Here is a 20,440-nt window from a genome sequence, read left to right on the forward strand (position 1 = left end):
CAGTTGATGATGGCACAGCATACAGTATATCATTGCCAAGACAATGAACAGCTGGTGATGACACAAAGCATTCCATAGATAATGACATCTCCATACAATAAATGTCTGACATAAAATGCCATACAGTGGTCAGCTCCTACTAATGGGCTATGTGATTCCTTTAAGTTTGTAAGAGCCTAATTTATACAGCAATAATAATCAACAATGCAGGTGATAGATGTCATTGTTTCCATTGTTTTCTTATTACAAATTTTATGCAAATGCTATTTAAAGAGTAGAGAAGAATTATTCCAAGGTGAAAAGATGAATAAAACAAGGCATTAGACTTACCTTACAATTTTATTTCATTACTACTGGCTTGTCAAAATGTATACAAATATTCACAGTCTATTCAAATCTGTAATCAAAACAGAAATAAATGAATATTATTATTATTTCATCATTTATTACATTCTGCCAAGGTTCTCTGTCATCTTTCCAATATGTGTCACATATTCCTCACCCACAAGTCTGGAGCTCACTGAAATTCTGCTTTAGTTATGCCCAGTGAAAACTTAAAATATATATTATACTCAGTGTCTAGTGTCATCTTGCAACTCAGTAGCATATAAGATTCCCTTTCTCATAAAGTATATGTTCAATTTATGAGTTTAACAAAACTGGACTTGTCTGTACTACTGTACAGCTGTGTACACATGTACATGTATGTAGTCAAGATTATGAACAGCTTGATTTGTCTGACATCACCACTGACAATAATGTCACTATGGGTACACATCTGTACATTATTCTTGACAATCAATGTCTGGTCTCCAGAGACTTTAACTAGTTGTTCATTCATATATTTTGTACATCACTGCACAAGTTAAAAACAATAAGTATTGTACAGTACACAAGATTATTACACTACTCCTCCAAGTTTCTTCAAACACAAATAAAACATGTTTATATATTGCTGGTACAATTTTTATTCTCTCCTCCACTAGAGGATTTTTTTCACCCCATATTATGGCTATCTCACAAAGTCCATTATATTATAGTAAATGTGCTTTACTGGAAACCAAATAGTTTGGAATCAGATCAACTTGAGCAATTCTAAAGATTATCCTAAACAGCTCACTTAGTGTTTTCTTTCATGTCTTAATCCTACTGACAAACTACTAGAGGCAATTGCACAAAACTTGGAAAACTTTGGTGATATTTAAAGTACAAATGCAACATACATTGTACCTAACATTTCTACAAGCAACCAACTCATAGCTACATGTACATGTTCTCTTGTTCTCTGAACATGTTCACTGTAAACAGTCAAGTTAGACTAATGCCAACAATTAGCAAAAGTAACATTTTATTTATTGATGTATTACACTTTGTCAGCTTTCCCACCTGATTCTCTCACAAATCTGTCATCTGTATATTCTCAACACATCATTTTCAGTCTAAGAGGGTTTTTAGTTGCTCTGAAGTGTGAACTTAGTTAAAGAAGTAAACATGTACAGTGAATGTTAACACCATCAAATTTAAATTGTCACTCTGTCTCCATCATTCTACAAATCTAGAAATCATTTTACAACGTGTTAAATGTGTGTTTTAGCTGTAGTCACTGTGTGAAAGCTATTTACTTACATGTACTTCACACAAACAACAGTCTGGATCATTAAAGTACAGTAAAACGTGACATGTTGAAGAAACAATTCCTCAACTACAGCTGTACAAGAAAAGGCTTCTGAGTTACTACTCTGGCAATCTAGGTCTCATTTTACTAAGATAAACACAAACCAAAACTACTGTTGTGACATGTTGATAAAAGCTACTGAATGGACATTAGATTAATAGTCCCCAGAGTATGGTAGTATGGTAGTATGGTGTTGTTTCTGATGACTCCCATGATTTGCTGTACATTTTGGGGGACTTCTAATGTTTACACTATCTTAATCAAAGGGTGATTAGATTTGCACAACAGTGGAACTGCCTATTGTATAATCTACCACATCAAACAACATTACTTTTACCTTGTATCTATCTTAGTAAACCGAAACCTCGATTGCCAGAGTAGTATTTCATAGCAACTGCAATGTCAAACAATTGACAAGAAACCTTCATTGTACAAGTTTCTCCAAAGCTCACTCATCACTACTTTTTGTAGTGTTAGGGCTTTTAACAATTGACGTTTCTGGATAGTCTTAAGTAACATTGAGGGCTTAATTGGACTTGCAGTTTATAGTAAATGGTCAAACCATGGATGAAGGTAGTGACGTTGTGAAAGATGTAGCCATGAAGTATCTCAGAGGATCAACCTCTCAAAGTAATGATGATTGTTATGTGATGTAAAGATATTCCCATTGTGTGAATTATAATAAGATTTTACCCTCTCTATCACTAGAGGTAACATATAATCAATATTCTATGAAATATTTTTAATTTACAACCCCTGCCCAATATTTTGGAATACAAAAAACACTGCAGATGTGCTATGTAGATCTATTCAAATCTTATGGACATGCATGTAGGATATTCTATGACTCATCAAGTCCATCAAAGTTGATGTCACCTCATAGCAGCTTTCAAGGGTTCTTCAATATCTTGCAATTCAAATACAGGACTCTAGAGGCCTCTAAGAATTTCTCATTCATCAAACTAAAAACGACCCCTTCCACACACATAAAAAACTTCTATAACTTAGTCGGTTGAAACTCAACAGTAAAATAAAACTCCAAGACCGTAGTATATTCTTTCAAGTTTGGTGTGTCATAATTACATCAACAGAGGATATACAAATATGAATCCGATTGCAATATGAATCTGATTACGATAATAATATGCCTTCAGCAATAGATGTCATGATCATAGCACTGTTCAATTATTACCCCTAGCACAGACACCTACAAGTGTATATCACTGCAATGGCACTATACATGTAGTAACTTCCTCAACATACAATCCATTGCAGCCTCTGGAAGCCCATAGGATTAAAGCATTCACATTGCAACCTCTTTCCTTCCAGGTCCCCAATTATACAGCTTGGTTGACTGAAGCACAATTGTGGTTCAAATCTTACTCAAGCCTTCAAGGATATCTCAGTGTATTGTAATTGCACCAAACACATTTACTGTGAAACTCTACAAGTACATTTGCCAAAATTCTCCAGATATTCAATTATACATATCATGTACAAACAAAGAAGTGTCCAGCTGCATATATATACATGTATATCACTCTTTGTATAGTTACACTCAATTTGCAATCATCTTTATGAAAATCTGAATCATTCATACATGATTAATTTAATAAATTTGTATCTAATACAGACAGAAACTATGTACCTGCAGACATATGAATAATATCCTCTTGCTTCCTGACCTTAGTAACAGTAAAGTATGAATCATACAGAAAATTTAATTATAGTTATAAAAGCCTTATTAATAACTTGATACAAGTATTCATATTAAATTGATATATGTTAAACAGTGATTACACACAAAGTAGAAGAAAACACTTTAAAAATGTAGCATTCTAAGATACATTATTAGGTAATTTGGAATCAATACCACTGGAGTGCCACTTGACGCTTTAAAATATTTTGCATAATAATCAAACATCAAATATCATAGTTAATTCATGAAATGACCATTGCCAAATGACTTTGATTAAACTCTAATAATTTTTAGAAGAAGGGTTAATGTACTGAATATTGTGCGTTTGCTCTTTTACTCCCTGTATTTTCAGTTTATACCTAAAATATCTTGTCAGCTTCTTCTATGAGAGTAATAAATTTAATGACTCCTATCTTCCTGCTTGTCAAATTAGGATTTTGTAGCTAATAAAATAACACCCTTGGTATCATGTTGTTGTTGTTGATGAGGATCCTTGCCTCCCTTCCACCACTAGCATTTTGTATGCAATGATTCTCAAATCCTGATACTAATGATAGGTACATGTACATGTATGGTAAACACTGATGTGCAAGATTTGAATGGCAGTATTCAGATAAAGCAAAATTACAATATCACTTGACTCATACCACACTTGTTAAGGCCCAGTTAGACAGGGTGACGCATGAAGCAATTCGTCGCATGCAAGAGGCTAGCAACTAAGACAGAGTCCATCCATGAAGTTGCTTCACTCGTCAAAAAGCAAACTCTTGCACATGCATAGACAATATAAAGGTTACAGGTCAATAGTAAAGGTCAAGTTTTCTAGTGGCAACAAATTATAACAAAAGTTATAAAATTACTATGCCATAAAATGACTGAAAACTTGTAGACATATTGATAGTAAAACTATAGTCAAGTTGAAGTTCATTTACTGTGATGATATTCATTCTGACATCACTATTTGCATTTAAGTTTGAAATTAAGTGACATTCAACAGAGATCAAGCAGTCATAAACGTTATAATACAAGTGATAAGTGGCAATCATGGTGATAAATCAAAATTATACCAAAAATACTTGCTTACATAGAATATTTATACTAAAAATATGGCGGTCATAACATTGAACGTCATTTAACACATGGGCACATATCAAAGGTTACTGACTGCGACGCGACAAAGTGGCTACATGGGGCAATTCATCAAGCAACTCGAGAAGCAACTTGTGATGAGCTGTAGAAAATCTGATATGTCAGATTCCTTCCAACGCACCTAGCAACATCCCAAGGCCCTGCAATTATATTTGTACATGAGACAATTCGACCGTCACATTGTTTAATGCATTGCTTATTGGGTTGCCACGTGTAACTGGACCTTTATAATGGCAATGGACATGAAAATAATAAATACATTGTAAAGCAAAGTGAAACTACAGGTAACGTCTTTTATTCAATCAGATTTCAGATTGCAATGAATAATATGGAAACATACAGTGTCACACACAAATAGAACATATGCTGTACCTTAACCTGTGCAGAGCTGTACACACTATAGTGCAGGAAAGAACATGAGGCCTTAAATTTTCATAAGGGTGTACACATTTATACAAAATACATTTACAATGTGTACTGGGTGTATGTACATATGGTGAAATACAAAATGTATGTGCTTCATCCTTTCAAAAAATAAATAGACAATGAAGGTAAAGGGTACATTTCAAACTTCAGTACTTACCCAAGATTCAATATACAATATGATATAATTATACATATAATTATGTGATTTACATTTAATAATCATTTGTATATATATTTAATATTTTCTTTCCTTCTTTTTATTTGAATTAGTATTTGACTATAGTCTCTTCAAAGAGAATAATATCAACAAGGTACATGTGTATCATTATGAAATGAAATGTCAACAAAGTCTTATTTCTGTCATCATTATAAAACGAGATGGAATATGCACACATTAATCAGATTTTTTTTAAATATGATTAATATGTGTCGGCCTATGTCTACAAGAGATTTGAATTACAAGTGGTAATTTCAGATAAGTGATTACCATGGCAACCCATTAGATGTAATAGAATATCTTAATTTGAATCGAATGATCAATCTCATATTAGGGTACATATCATACATGTACATATAGACACTATAACAAAGTGATGGCTAGGAAATCCACAACTCACATTTTACACACCGTTACCATGGTAAAGAGGACATGACTAACTACATACATTCTATACTGACCAGTACAAATCCTTGCAGACCAAGAATGTGTGTCAGAGCAGTTCCAGTTATCATATGTACTCTAAATTTCAACACTTTTGATATGTTAATATTTCATACATTTATTGATAAGACAACTGTGATATTACATATTTTAACATTTATATGTAGCGTTGGAAAAAATCTTCAAAAAAATAAAATCATTAAGGACTTCAAATTACCAAGTAACTCATCTAAAAAACACAGACTGTCTGACCAAAACTGCTAAAATATATCAATCAACCATGGCTTTAAAGATGCTATACATTGTATACATGTACACACCCATACTGACTTGAAAACAATGTTTAATACAATACTACATACATGATATGTATATGTACATCATGTATCAATTGAAACACAATATTCAGAGACTGCCCTGAACTGTAAATGTAAATGTTTTCTCATGTGTACTGCTTTATCATAGCCTATCACCACAAACACATGGAACAAGCAATGTTGTCCACATTGTCTGTGACTTTTCACAACTCAGGGTGAATATTTGACAGGCATGGGTCATTACAGTGTTACCCTGAAGACATGTTTGAGGCTTGATCTGTAGAGTACTGACATTATCTTAGTACAAAATGAGACTTAATGCTGATATCCACATTTCCAGGGATATCTTAACTTAGTATGAGATTTGATGCTGATTGAGTCTGAAGTCTGATGCCCAAAAACAGTTTACAAGTACTGTAACAATTTGTATGAAGCTGCACACTGTGAATTCACTACTTTATTTGTAATTTTTAAATAACTATATGTATCTATATATATGTATATATTTGCACATACCCGTTTTTACATTTGCACATACATATTTTTAGTTATCATGGTTTTTTGTTAAGGACAGGTTAAAGCAGTTAAAATGTGCCCTAATTCCCTGCAGGTATTGGTATATCCCTTTTCTATTCTCTAACAGCAGTATTAAAAGTGTTTTCAACCCAGATCCCTGTAACAAATTACAAGGCTTGGAACACTTCCATTGAGGGTTCTATGTACTTTGCAAATACACACAAAGTAACTAGCAGAGTAGCGAAAAAGTTACAAAAGTTTGTTTGAAATCTGTATGAGTACTCTTCTATGAATGCAAATACTAACAAAGTTCTTCAGAAAACTTTCATTTTCAAATTCAAGATGCATACAGTAGATGTAAATGATAATTCTACTCAGGTATAGTGTAGTCATCTGCAATCAACACTGAAATTTGTCACATCGTCATTGAAGTGTGCATCTGATACCAACAACTGATAAAAATCAAGAGTCAAAATCCCACTCAGCATTCAAGAATGTAATACTATTGTGTTAACCTTTTTACCTACATTGTACTATGGCACACCTAGTAAGATGTACTTACATGAAGTAATCATCAAAGATCATTACAGTTTTTCTCTTGGTTTCTCTCTGTTTTAATTCACATATATACTGTGTGATACAGTATATTGTGGTCAGTATTTTCTTCTTGAAAGATTTCCATTCATCTAGACTTCAGCACTTTTTGTATAACACTTCTATTGATTTGACAACAGCTACACATAAAGTTGAACCAAAAGAAACAGTATATCAACTGGGATTTAATTTAGACAGAAACATGACAAATGGCCAAAGAACGTTACAATACAAAATTAGGTATTCAACAATATAAACGTTTGCGATATTGAATATTCTCTATTTTTACATCAACTTACAGATTAAAGCCATTCACACAATCTTGAATACGCTATGAAACAAAATCTGACATTTAAATACAGACAAGCTATAAAGCAAACTTCAATTTACTGACATTTTCATTGAATATAGTGATGTACAGCTAGCATCCTTTCAGTGAAAGTACTTTCATGGGTACAGTAATATAATTGTTGTTGTTAAAAGGACTCAGTCTGACATGAAAATGCTATCAACTTTAAGTTAGCACTTCAATCCTACACATTTAGTTAAGCTATGCTTTCAGCGTTATTGATCTTTAAAAGCTCTGGCCAAAATGCTTGCAACAGATGGGGTACTTATTTGAAAGCATAAGTCTAGCACCACATCATTTGGATTATGCCATGAATAGTTGACAATACTGTCAAACTCAGTTTTTGACATCTGTGGTTATCATAGACCAGAAATTATAATAAGCTGGCACTATCCTTTTTATTATTTATGTACTACTACACACCAGGATATACATTCATAAAGATTAACATACCTTAGTACTGCTGTATAATGGTTGCAGTTATTTTGATTTGTTGTTCACATTTTCCTTATATTTTCAAGAAATAATACAATGTAGTGCGAAACTCAATCTACAAGTTGAACACGAATGCTAAAAAGAATTATATATATATGTTCAATACTACCTTTGTAAATGCATTATTCAGATGTGCTTTCTGAATGTTTTGTTTTTTTCTAACCATGAGACTCTCCACAGCAGTAAGGAAGACAATGTACCATATAAACTGTAAACATTACATTCCTTACAAAAAACAATGCAGTGTATTCCTACCACATATCCAACCTGTTACATGTAATTCTTGAGAGTATATTCACCTGTAGATATAAGTTCTAGCACATTACACAACTAGCTGCTACATACTAGTAAATATCCAATTCAAGCCTAAATTTTTAACTGGCTATAGGCTCGTATGTTGAATGATTGATCTGGTATCATTCAGAACACATTCACCAACCTCAATTTCTTATCCCATATTGCCTGCTACTTTTTTCATACTAACAGTTATTGCTATCACATACACATGTTGCAGTGAATCATGGCTTATGTTCTGCACACATGTGCAAGCAAGCAGTCCATTATTAAAAGAACCCTGAAGAGAACCATATGGAAGAGAGTAGCAATGTAATATTTTTTTAAAGAGCAGTCAGTTTGAGCGATGGAAATAGAGTTAATAAAGACATCTTGCCGCTTTCACCACGTCAGATTTTAATCAGATTGGTTTGAATGGTACTGGCTTGGTGTTATACATACTGAGTGCAGTACTCCAACAGGTAACATTACATGACTCAACTCACCCAACAGGAACAAACATGTAGAACCGTGTTAAGGACTAAATTCAATGAGGAGTCATTATGGGTGAATGGTTAGAACTTAAGAGTGGCCGGCTTGGAATCGGCAGGTTGCAGGTTCAAGACCCATCACTGCTCTTTAAAAATCTGAGCGGCTAAAGTCCTTGGGCAAGATTTGAACCACGACTGTGCCTCAGTCAACCCAGCTATATAATTGGGTACCTGGTAGGATAGAGCTTGCAATGTGAATGCTTTAATCCTATGCACTTATAAAGGCTGCAATGGATTGTATGCTCCCCAGGGAGTTGAAGTATAAAGAGCTGTTGTGCCACTATACATGCATATAGATCCATGCCAGGGTATAATAATTATAAAGCAATTTGAGCACAAACCAACATTATTATCATTAATCTAAAGCAATCCCATTCTCAATGAAGTATTAACTTCTAAACCAATAGACAAGTGATAGTGGGGCTACCTTGATATTGGTTCAGAGCTTAGTAACAAGTATTATATATATAGTCCACGACAATTTCAATACTATAGTCAAACTGAATTTCCACTTCAAATATGAAACTATATCCAATATTATAGTGTACCTGGTCTAGTATCTTACAAAATGTACATGCAGCTATGACATTTGTGCAGCACAAATATGTTTGACAGATTTAATATGTGAATAATACAACACTTGTCTAGACTAAGTTCTACACTGTACATATACATGATATATATGATGTATTATTATGTACCACTGCTTTGTTTTAGTATCAGATTCTACATACAACCTGGAATGAACTCCAGGTACATTAACTTTGAATGGATTTTATAAGTATGGTATTTTAGGAAGTATCACCACAGCAAAAATCCACAGACATGGGCATCAAGACTGAACTGAGGTTTTAAGCACTGACTACATTTGCATCTTGATAAAGGTGTCAACAATTAGCAGTAACAACAAATAAAATTCTGATCAACTTATTGTTTCCTGTATATCAATTAATTTAGGAATAGAACACCAGTAAAAACATTTTGGGGGGGGAGACTCAATAAGTTTGAAAATCATAATTAATTTGACTTTTATAGAAAACATAAAAGCCTGAAACATGTACAATCTACTCAACCATCCTGTGTATGATAAATCACTAATGTATGGTGACAGTCCTTTTATCTGTAAATGGATTAGGAAAGGAAATAAACTGAAGGTATTTTAATTTTGTATCTCCAAATTGACCTCACATTTCACTAGGGAATTGATGACATAAAGCTTTTAGGTTAACTTAATTTCCTATTCCCTACCATTCTAATATAATGGGGCTTTATTAATAGCATTTATTTTATTTCATCAATGCGACAGAGAAAAGACAAAGTATAATATAAAATTATGGTTAAATTTAAATTCATATCAATATGTATCATCCCTTCTCATCATGTTAGGTGGCCCTATGATTCTCATCTTATACGAACAGCTGGATTATGAGAAAAGTATCAATATCTTGTCTCAACTGGATGATGTCAGTTTGTCATGAATTATTAATAAACTACATGTTTGGTTTGTGACAACATAAATCTCGAAATGAGGAAATTACAGTTTTCTTTCTCTGATTAATAATATATTATCTTTCTAACTTGTAAATTATTTCATTTTTGCACATAACATTGTGAGTCAATTGTCTGTTGGGTTTGAAATGATTTGTAGTTTTTATACTCTCATTTACAAGAAGGCATATGTGTTCAAGATACACGTAGCTATCATCTGTCTATTGGCATTGTTATACTCTGAAGTGCACAGTTGTGAAGAATAACTGTTTGACAAGGCTAGCAATGTGACTAGCTCTTTGGCTGGCACTAACACAACACCTCATCAGCATCATGTGCTAGCAGCTGGAAGGGTAGCACCTGCACTATATGGGTTATAGCCCAATGTTAATACCAACCAAGCCCAGTGCAAAATCAGATTGATACTAGCCAGGTTGTCAAAATCAGAAACTCAAGTCATTGTTCTGTTAAATAGCCTAAAGACTGTCACTGGTTTCCAAATCTAGTGTTTATGGAGGACTGCTAGAATTAAAAGCCAATGATATTAAGTCTCTGGGCTACCTCTCTACATTTGAAAATCAATGATAAGACTATATGATGTGCATACTATATCATGTTGTCAGTGATACTGATAGACACTTATTACAGGGCTAGTGTATCATAATTATTTCTAGTAAATCAACAACCAAGTCATACCAGTAGACTAGCTATATTAAAACTGGTTCAGTATAGAACCTACTGACATACATTGTAAATCTGAAACTTTGCCTTTCCTGTGATTGCCCTACATTGGACCTACTGAATGTTGTACGGATAGTGTTTCATGTTCACAGCTGGTTAATAAAGATGCTGACAGACATGTAAAAGATCCAACTGAGAGATAATGAGCTGCATATGCTGCTGGAATATCTTTCAACACTAGTGTACACACACACACACACACCATACAGAATCAGATTCTACAATGTTGCTGAAGCCTAATACACAAAACTCACAATATGTTATTTCATCTTTCTATAGATTAGATTCTGATTTTCCTTAGATACATAGATAACAACTTCAACAACCTTCACTAATCAGTTTGGATATACAGTACATGTAATATTCAAGCAGATTATTTCATAATGGCTTTCTAGTGGTACCAGTTCAATGCCAGTATTAATTGGGTGGTATAAACTTGCTGTCAGTATTGTGTTGACCCCTGACCCCTAGGTGTTACATCCTTGCTGATTTATCACAGACTTGCCATTTCACACAATATTGCAGCTGTCAGTCATAGAGGTGTTACATGTACATACACACAGATTGCCAGTGAGAATTTGGTGAAAATTACATGTAGTGATATCAATTACTTTCCATAAACAACACACATAGCTCAATGTTACTGATATGTTGACCTAACTTTGTCAAGTACAAAATGTAGAATAATACACAAGATATTGTACTTTTCTAAATGTAGTCATAAATTCATATTTTTCTTTTCATTTTGTTATTTTGCTTTTGTTTATCTTTTTCAAATGGTTGTTTATGGCAAAGATCTACAACAGGCAAATACATTTATAAGTATATATACACATAATATATAATTAAAGATCAATCTGCCCTTCAGTTTTTCAATAAAGCCCAAGGTTAATTTTACCAAATATAACATTCTTGATCCAATACATATGTCAATGAATGAGATCGAACCAGTTTCTTCAAGGTTTTTTTTGCTCTGTCTTGCACACTCAGATGCATGCAAATACATTGTACACATACACATACATAGACACAGACACAGACACAGACAGACAGACAGACAGACAGACAGACAGACAGACAGACAGACAGACAGACAGACAGAGACAGAGACAGACAGTCAGTCAGTCAGACACAGACACAGACACAGACACAGACACAGACACAGACACAGACACAGACACAGACACAGACAGCAATGCTTATAGCAATATTGAGTACTGAACCTGTATTATATTTGTGCTAAGAAAAAAAGCAGTAGTACATGGTCACCACATACTGGAAGGCCATAGTCTAGTTCCAATACGGTATTGTTATGATTTACACCTCTTCTCGCATGTTTAGTTAGAGACCACATTGGCATCCAAACTAGGAAGGCCATGGTTAAAGTACATAAACCTTCAAACTTTTTATCCAAATGTTAGCACTGAATTATCTGGAATCTCTTTATAATGGATAATGTATACAGTATTGAAACTATAAATGATCAGAGTGACTTTTATAAACAACGACAATTATAATGAAACCAAAAATGTATTATATGTCAAATCAACATGTTTGGATTCTCATAGCAAAAGTAAATAATTATGTGGAAGCACTGTATACAGTGCAAAGTAATATTCAAATGATCAAAAATACACCAAATCTTCAGACTGCTAATCTAAACACGGAAATTACTTTCAAACAAGAAAATTATGTAGCCTTTCTCTGTTATGCATACTAGTTAAAACGACAGCATCACACCAATACAGGTCCATAGTGACTTAGACCACCAGGTAGTTTCATTAAATCAAAATGACAAAAAAAAACCATAAAAATGTTCAAACTTCTACTCCAAATGTTTGCATCAAATAATGGAAAGAAATTATGTTTAATTTCTATGAGTAATGTGTACAGATAAAAGACAATACTGCTAAACAATAACTTAAGAACAGAGTGCCTTAGATGTACATGTACATGTACCCCCGGTATGTAGTAGTTTCACTAATACGTTTCATGGACTTTAAATACAAATGACTAAAAACAAGTTTCTGATCCTAATGTTTGCACTCTCACATCAAAAGGGAATTATCATGGCCATGAGAAGAGCATTAAAATATTTAAATACAAATGACTAAAAACAAGTTTCTGATCCTAATGTTTGCACTCTCACATCAAAAGGGAATTATCATGGTCATAAGAAGAGCATTAAAATATTTACAGTAAGAGGATAAACATATAAATGTGACTCCAAGCATTTGACAAAGGTACAGTCTGGCAAACACATGTATTTGTATAGTTGCAGCGGTTTTTCCTTTGTTCTGCTAATACCCACAGCTAAGTTGATTATCTATGAAGATGAGATATTGAGACAAAATCAATAAGAGCCATCAAGTACTTAGTGTTTGTCAAGTGTAAAAACCCAAACTACAGACTCACATGTACTTGACTAATTGATTTCTCAGTAATGTCAACTTCTAGTATCAACATTTTCAGTAAAGTGTATTGCTTTCTAACAATACATTGACTTATTATAGTATCAGCACTTATTCTAACCAATGTATGGTTTGTGGTGGCTTTATAAACTTATTGCTTTTGACTTCCTACTCTGATGTTTTCTTTCAATTAATTTCTCTTGAATTAAAAAGGAAAGGAAGCATACCTTGGTTGAATTAAATAAACAAAAAGGTCTGCCATCAGGATGACTGCATGGCTTTCATATCATTCACTTGACTTTTCACAGTATTACTAGACGTCCACCATATTCATTAAAGGCCTATGACTCAATCCCAGGTTCTTGCACGAGTTCAATCTTATCAGAAGAACCATGAGGATTATATTGGATAATTCTTGTATTCTGGACCAAGTTCCTCTATAGCTCTGCCAGACAACTGGTTTTTTTTACAACTAAACTTTAATCCTAATTTGAACTTTACAACATTACCAACATCCCATCACACAAAGCAAGAAGGTCCACTTGTAAATGCTTACCTGCCACTGGTTGTAACATAGGAATTATGTCCTTCTTTCAATAGACCAATGTGAGCATTACAATTACCATCATTTCTGTACAAATCTTTGAGATCTGAGCAAAGCAGGTCTCTAGTAGATGGAGACTAGATTCAGAATTTATTTAACATACCATGAACAGTTGTAAACTAAACTTATACAAACATACATGCAGATCTTGGTATTTCCATCACAATCCTACAAACTCTCTAGACAAAACAGAGCTGACCTATACTTTAACCCTTGGTGAGAAACACTTCATAGCCACTGTAGTTAATTGTGAACCAAGCCAGCTGAGTTGTAGAATACACACGCACCCTGTATTAAATTAACCATCCTACACTCAATTCCACTAGAAACACACTTCGTGACTAGTGTAGCTAGGAACCAAGCTGAGTTGTAGATATAAGATTTGATGATACACACACACAAATTAAGTTACACTAGAAACACACTTTGGGGCCAGTGTATCATTGCGCCAGCTGAGTTGTAGATAGAAGATTTGATAAACACTCTTAGTCTATAAACTGTTATTTAGCTTTACCTAGAAACACACTTTGTGTTGGCCAGTATTTAGTTATGAACCAAACTAGACAAGTTGAAATGTAAGACTTAATGATAGTAATCGATACACACTCATCATGCCATACATTTACAGTGTATTTAATACCCAGGAACATCAAATGAACTGATAACTTTCATTCACTATCTATACACTATTTTTAAACTTACCAAGAGTCCAAGGAACACACTTTGTCAGCAGTGTAGCTATGAACCAAGCCAGCTGAGTTGTAAATACAATACTTGATACACAGTCACTCTGTACACTATTATGTCTGAGTCTGCAATGATATCAACAATACAGACAGCATTGATTTAGTGGTTGAACACAAAGCACTGATTTAGTGGATTATAATCACACTCAATCTGTCATCAAACCCTCATAGTTTGGTTTTGTGGGTGCATACACACATGGAGGTTAAAAGGCACTACAAGCATTGTAATATAAACACATAACTGTACCACAAGACAAACATAATTTACAACCAAAACACTTCAAGGTGGTTTGGATAGTTGACTGGACTAAACATAATGCAAACACTCATTGATGACACTGAAGTAAAGGCAAGGACAAGAATGAAAATTTACTTTGGTCACCATAAAGAAGTAAAGTTATGCAAGTCAAAGTGTCACCTACCTTCAGCACTTACAGGAATATGTTCCTGATGGTATTGTGTTGTGTTACATTAATATTTGAAATATGTGGATAAGTGGTATAAATATGGTATTTGTTGCACTGGTGAAAATGTTGAAATCTTTCCCCTACAGCAAAGTGTCATTTACAGAAAATCACATTCAGTAAATACCACAGCATGATACTAATACTACACTATACCAATGACATTACAAGTAGCAAGTTCCAGCCCATGATTTTGTGACAACGATTAATACAACTGAATTATATAACAATACAATTACATGTATATTCTTTTGTAATGTAAATGTTTTATGCTGACTCCATCATTTCTCCCAGGGAAACACTGGATGGCATCAAACAGGTACATACATCACATGTACATGTCCACAGATATAGCACTATATGTGTATGTGAACACAAAGGATAAAGGCTAATGTCAAATTGAAATGAAAATATGGGGAGAAAGAAAATTGTCTGGCTGAGATATAGAAAGTTTTTCTAAATAAAAGAATGACATGTACCTAATCCCATTGATAAGGTATCACTATGAGACAACTGAGGACTGAATCATGGGCCTTTAAAGACAAAGACTTAAAGAAAGATCTAAAGTTTAAAAGGCTCATATACACTTTTGTATGTGTACATGTTTTATACCTGTGGGCTATTAATACCAAACAATTTCTTATGAAACCTTGTGTGGAATACAAAATTCCATTGGGACCTCTTCAAAATGTACAAATAATACAACAGAAGTCATAAAACCAGGTATATTACACAATTATAGAACTAAATGAAATGGCAAAGATGCAGATATTGTGTAACAAAATATTCCACTTTTAATTTGCCTCCATTATACACATGAATGGGTCTATCGTAATTGTTCAATCAACCAGAAATAAATATAGACTCACTAAAACAACCGTGCAATACACATGTATGTACATGTACATGTATGATGCAAATGAATGGTAATGTCATACATGGTGTACATGTTGGGATATCATTTTATAATTCAGTTATCTGTTTTTATAAGAAGCATGTCCCTTTACAACATGTGTATGAAATATAGTATTAACAGTATGGTTTGTCCACAGTGACATGTGGGCTATGAATAATTAACTGTGAAGCATGTCTTCAAACGTGTGTATGGAAATCTTTTTCCAGTGACTTGTTATAATCATTTTAAAAATTTGGTTTGACTATATTTATGTAGAGCATGTGTCTGAAAATGACAACAACTTATTTATAGCATGATCTGCCTTTGTAAGCTATGATCAATTTATGATTCAGTTATCTGTTTTTATGTGTGGCTTGTCACCCATCCCACAATATTATATCAAAACACAGTATTCATTTCATGATTTGTCCACAGGGAGACGTGGACTGTAAATTTAGTTATCCATATTTTGGTGTGGCATGTCACCCCACAATATCAAAACACACTTATTCATTTCATTATTTATCCACAGTGATATGAGAGCTAATTTATTGATTTTATTTATATTCCTACATCCATCTTCAAGAAGATCACAAGTACATGTACACACATACATTACTTGTGTGATGTCGAGACAATGAATAACTGTAGGTTACAGGATATTACATGAATAAAATATGAGCCACAAATGTCACTTTTGGGTTCACCCTGAGGCCAGCGAATATAAAACATTCCTGTCAATTATTTTGAGGAAACAAAATAAGACAATCATTTGTTGAAGTCAATGTGTTTCCTTTATATGCAAATCCCATCTCTCTGCACATTTTCATTGGAAGCCCTGAACTGACAAATCATTTTATACAATGTACACCTGAGAAATGATGAATTACACTTTAAAAACAATTTAACAATTGATTGTACATTACGTCTACCCAATATTATCTAAATTCTAATTAGAATTCACTGTTAATATCATATTACCTAACTGTATTGTTTGGCAGATTTGGGTCAGTGATGTGATAAATCACTGAAGCGTATATATAAAAATCAAGAAACCTATGCTTACTGCAATATTGTACAGTTGTTGTAAGTATTAAAACTTGGTAACTTGAACTGCATATGAAAAGATAGTTTTCTGTTGTTTCTGACATCATTACAAAAACTTTGTGTCTCCCAAGGCATAAACATACATTATTCATCATTTTCAAATGGGCTCGTCAAGTAAAGTTACCTTGGGGTCTCAAATGGTTAATTTAGCATCAGTAAAGCTCCCAGTAGTAACAGGAACTGAACTTTCAAATGCTCTGAGAATATCGCCATAAACTACAGCCTCTTTTCCGGCACCTTCCAACAGGCATCATTATTTCCCAGTGTTGTGGAAGATTATATATTTCACATTTTAATCATTGTCTGCTTGTAAGAAGATATGCACAGTAAAGGCTGCTATGGAAATTGTTGGATGTATATTAGATCATATTCATAGACAATAGAAGGAATACAAAAATATACTGCCACATCAGAAGGAATACAAAAATATACTGCCACATCAGATGGAGTACAAAAATATACTGCCACATCAGATGGAGTACAAAAATATACTGCCACATCAGAAGGTATACAAAAATATACTGCCACATCAGAAGGAATACAAAAATATACTGCCACATCAGAAGGAATACAAAAATATACTGCCACATCAGAAGGAATACAAAAATATACTGCCACATCAGGAGTACAAAAATATACTGCCACATCAGAAGGAATACAAAAATATACTGCCACATCAGAAGGAATACAAAAATATACTGCCACATCAGAAGGAGTACAAAAATATACTGCCACATCAGAAGGAATACAAAAATATACTGCCACATCAGAAGGAGTACAAAAATATACTGCCACATCAGAAGGAATACAAAAATATACTGCCATATCAGAAGGAATACAAAAATATACTGCCACATCAGAAGGAATACAAAAATATACTGCCACATCAGAAGGAATACAAAAATATACTGCCACATCAGAAGGAGTACAAAAATATACTGCCACATCAGAAGGAATACAAAAATATACTGCCATATCAGAAGGAATACAAAAATATACTGCCACATCAGATGGAGTACAAAAATATACTGCCACATCAGAAGGTATACAAAAATATACTGCCACATCAGAAGGAGTACAAAAATATACTGCCACATCAGAAGGAGTACAAAAATATACTGCCACATCAGAAGGAGTACAAAAATATACTGCCACATCAGAAGGAGTACAAAAATATACTGCCACATCAGAAGGAGTACAAAAATATACTGCCATATCAGAAAAATTATACGGGTTCCCAAGAATGATGTGTAATAGAGATGATAATTCTACTTGCAATGAAAACGTTGATATCATCAACAATGTAGGACCTCATTTTATCAGGTTAACTTCTTCATACAGAATTACATCACTTGTTTAATTCCTTCTTTAAAGAAAAAGCATTTTCGGAGACTGACACCAATGTAATTTACATTCTAAATTGTTTAAAAACTAGACAACCAAGTAATAAAATCTAAACAATACCAATATATAGCCATCCTACATATATGTTTCCTTCTTCATTTGCATTTCCTTAGTCTCAAAACTCTTGAGTTTGTCTTTCTCTTTTCCTAACAAAACCAGTTTTTCTATTCACCATTTCACATCCCTATCATTCTACAACTTTACAACTGCCCTCATCGAAAGGAAAATACACTGTGTATATTAGACATTTCAAAATAATTTTTCTAAATGTTCTTTTACTCAAGACATGTACTTGCCTTGCCTTCATCATAAATGGGAATATTAATTCCATTTATCATGTTTTATATAAAACAATTACTCACCCTGCCAAATTCCTACTATTTCCCTCTCTCAATTCCATTGCTTCATAGAGCAATACGGCCTACAAATGCTGCTCTGCCATGCTCCTCAACAATGCAATGTCTGTCCTCTATTGTCAATACTAAATGTTCATTTATGGATACGTGATTGTAATATCTATCAAAATGGTTTCATATGCAAGTCACATAGATAACACATGTATATGCATGTATATTAATATTATTACATACCATGTGGTAAACAGAACTTACAGGTACTATTTTCAGCAATACAGTAGACAATTAGGTGATGTGTTCACTCAAACTAACGTGTCTGTCATCCATTAATTTACACTGAAAACATGAAATGCTATTGTTAGCTATACCATAAAACTCTCAAATATCTTTCTTTGCGTGAAAGATAAAACTCACACCATACCATACTTAATTGTGCTACACAATAGAATAACAGAAAAACATACCAGCTACAGAGATACTGCTGCAGCAAAATCATAACCACATGCAAAGAAATACAAAATGTATATCGCCACCATGTCTGTCAACAAGATTAAAAATCCTTAAAAAATCCATAGAAAAACACCAATCATCAAACTTAACTGTAAAAGACGCATGTAAAATATGTATAGCAATGCATTGAAAAAGTGGAAATATACCTGAGTATGGTTCATTCACTGGAAGCTTCATAAAAAGATTAAAATTTCTGAAGACTCTTCATGCACTTCTTATTAGACTAAAACATCCATAATCCCCAGTACACATGTGACACTGTGTGCAGCTCAATTTGCCTTGCATCTACATGTATTTTATGTATGACTCATACTAGAGGTGTGACTACTCCAATCTAATAATATATTCACACAGTGCTACCTTTCTCTTTATACATGTATAATTCACACAATATGTCTACAGCACACATCTAAGTATGATTTATTCCATGCCTTTGGCTTATTTCCACCAAAGAGGATTGTCAGCATCTTTGCCCGTCTTAAATATGGATGCAAGATTTTTGCTAGGAATATTATAAAAAACGCCTCATAATTCCTCATTGAGTGGTTTTCTAGAATTATTCATTTTAACTCTGATGATATCATTCATTGTTAAAATGAAGCCTGCTTACTGTACTTTGACTATTTCACACAGTTTTGCACAATTTTACCATAAACATGAAGCCATATTCAGAGCTTCAAAGACATACTGAGTGTAAATGTACTGGAGAACACACAATGTTGAACAAAATATGCCTCAGTTATGAGTCTAACCTTTATAATATGAATAATGCTAAGAAACAATGCATTGATTTGCAGGTTGATACTGGGATCATATGATTTTTGGTGTACAATACGATTACAAGTAGAAAAACATTCTCTCAAGCCAATAGTGTATTATTCCACTCATGCAACATAAAATAACAATATTGCCATAAAGTGAACAGACTAGTTTACAATGATGTAGAAAACACACTTTCTGTAGTACATTTGTATTTAGTGAAATACTAATACTGTACCAACATCATCAT

The 20,440-nt window shown here is 33.5% G+C and overlaps 1 long non-coding RNA gene across 1 annotated transcript; it reads right to left on the minus strand.

Moving 5' to 3' along the window:
- Positions 1 to 379: 379 nt before the first annotated feature.
- LOC144447254 (uncharacterized) lies at positions 380 to 19,664 on the minus strand. Its single transcript, XR_013482005.1, has 3 exons — positions 19,578 to 19,664; positions 14,652 to 14,761; positions 380 to 397 (listed from the first exon to the last, which is right to left on the minus strand). It is a non-coding gene; the product is annotated as an uncharacterized LOC144447254 (long non-coding RNA).
- Between the last annotated feature and the right edge of the window lie 776 nt (positions 19,665 to 20,440).

This window comes from Glandiceps talaboti, chromosome 16 (assembly GCF_964340395.1).
Source record: "Glandiceps talaboti chromosome 16, keGlaTala1.1, whole genome shotgun sequence".
NCBI lineage: Eukaryota > Metazoa > Hemichordata > Enteropneusta > Spengelidae > Glandiceps > Glandiceps talaboti.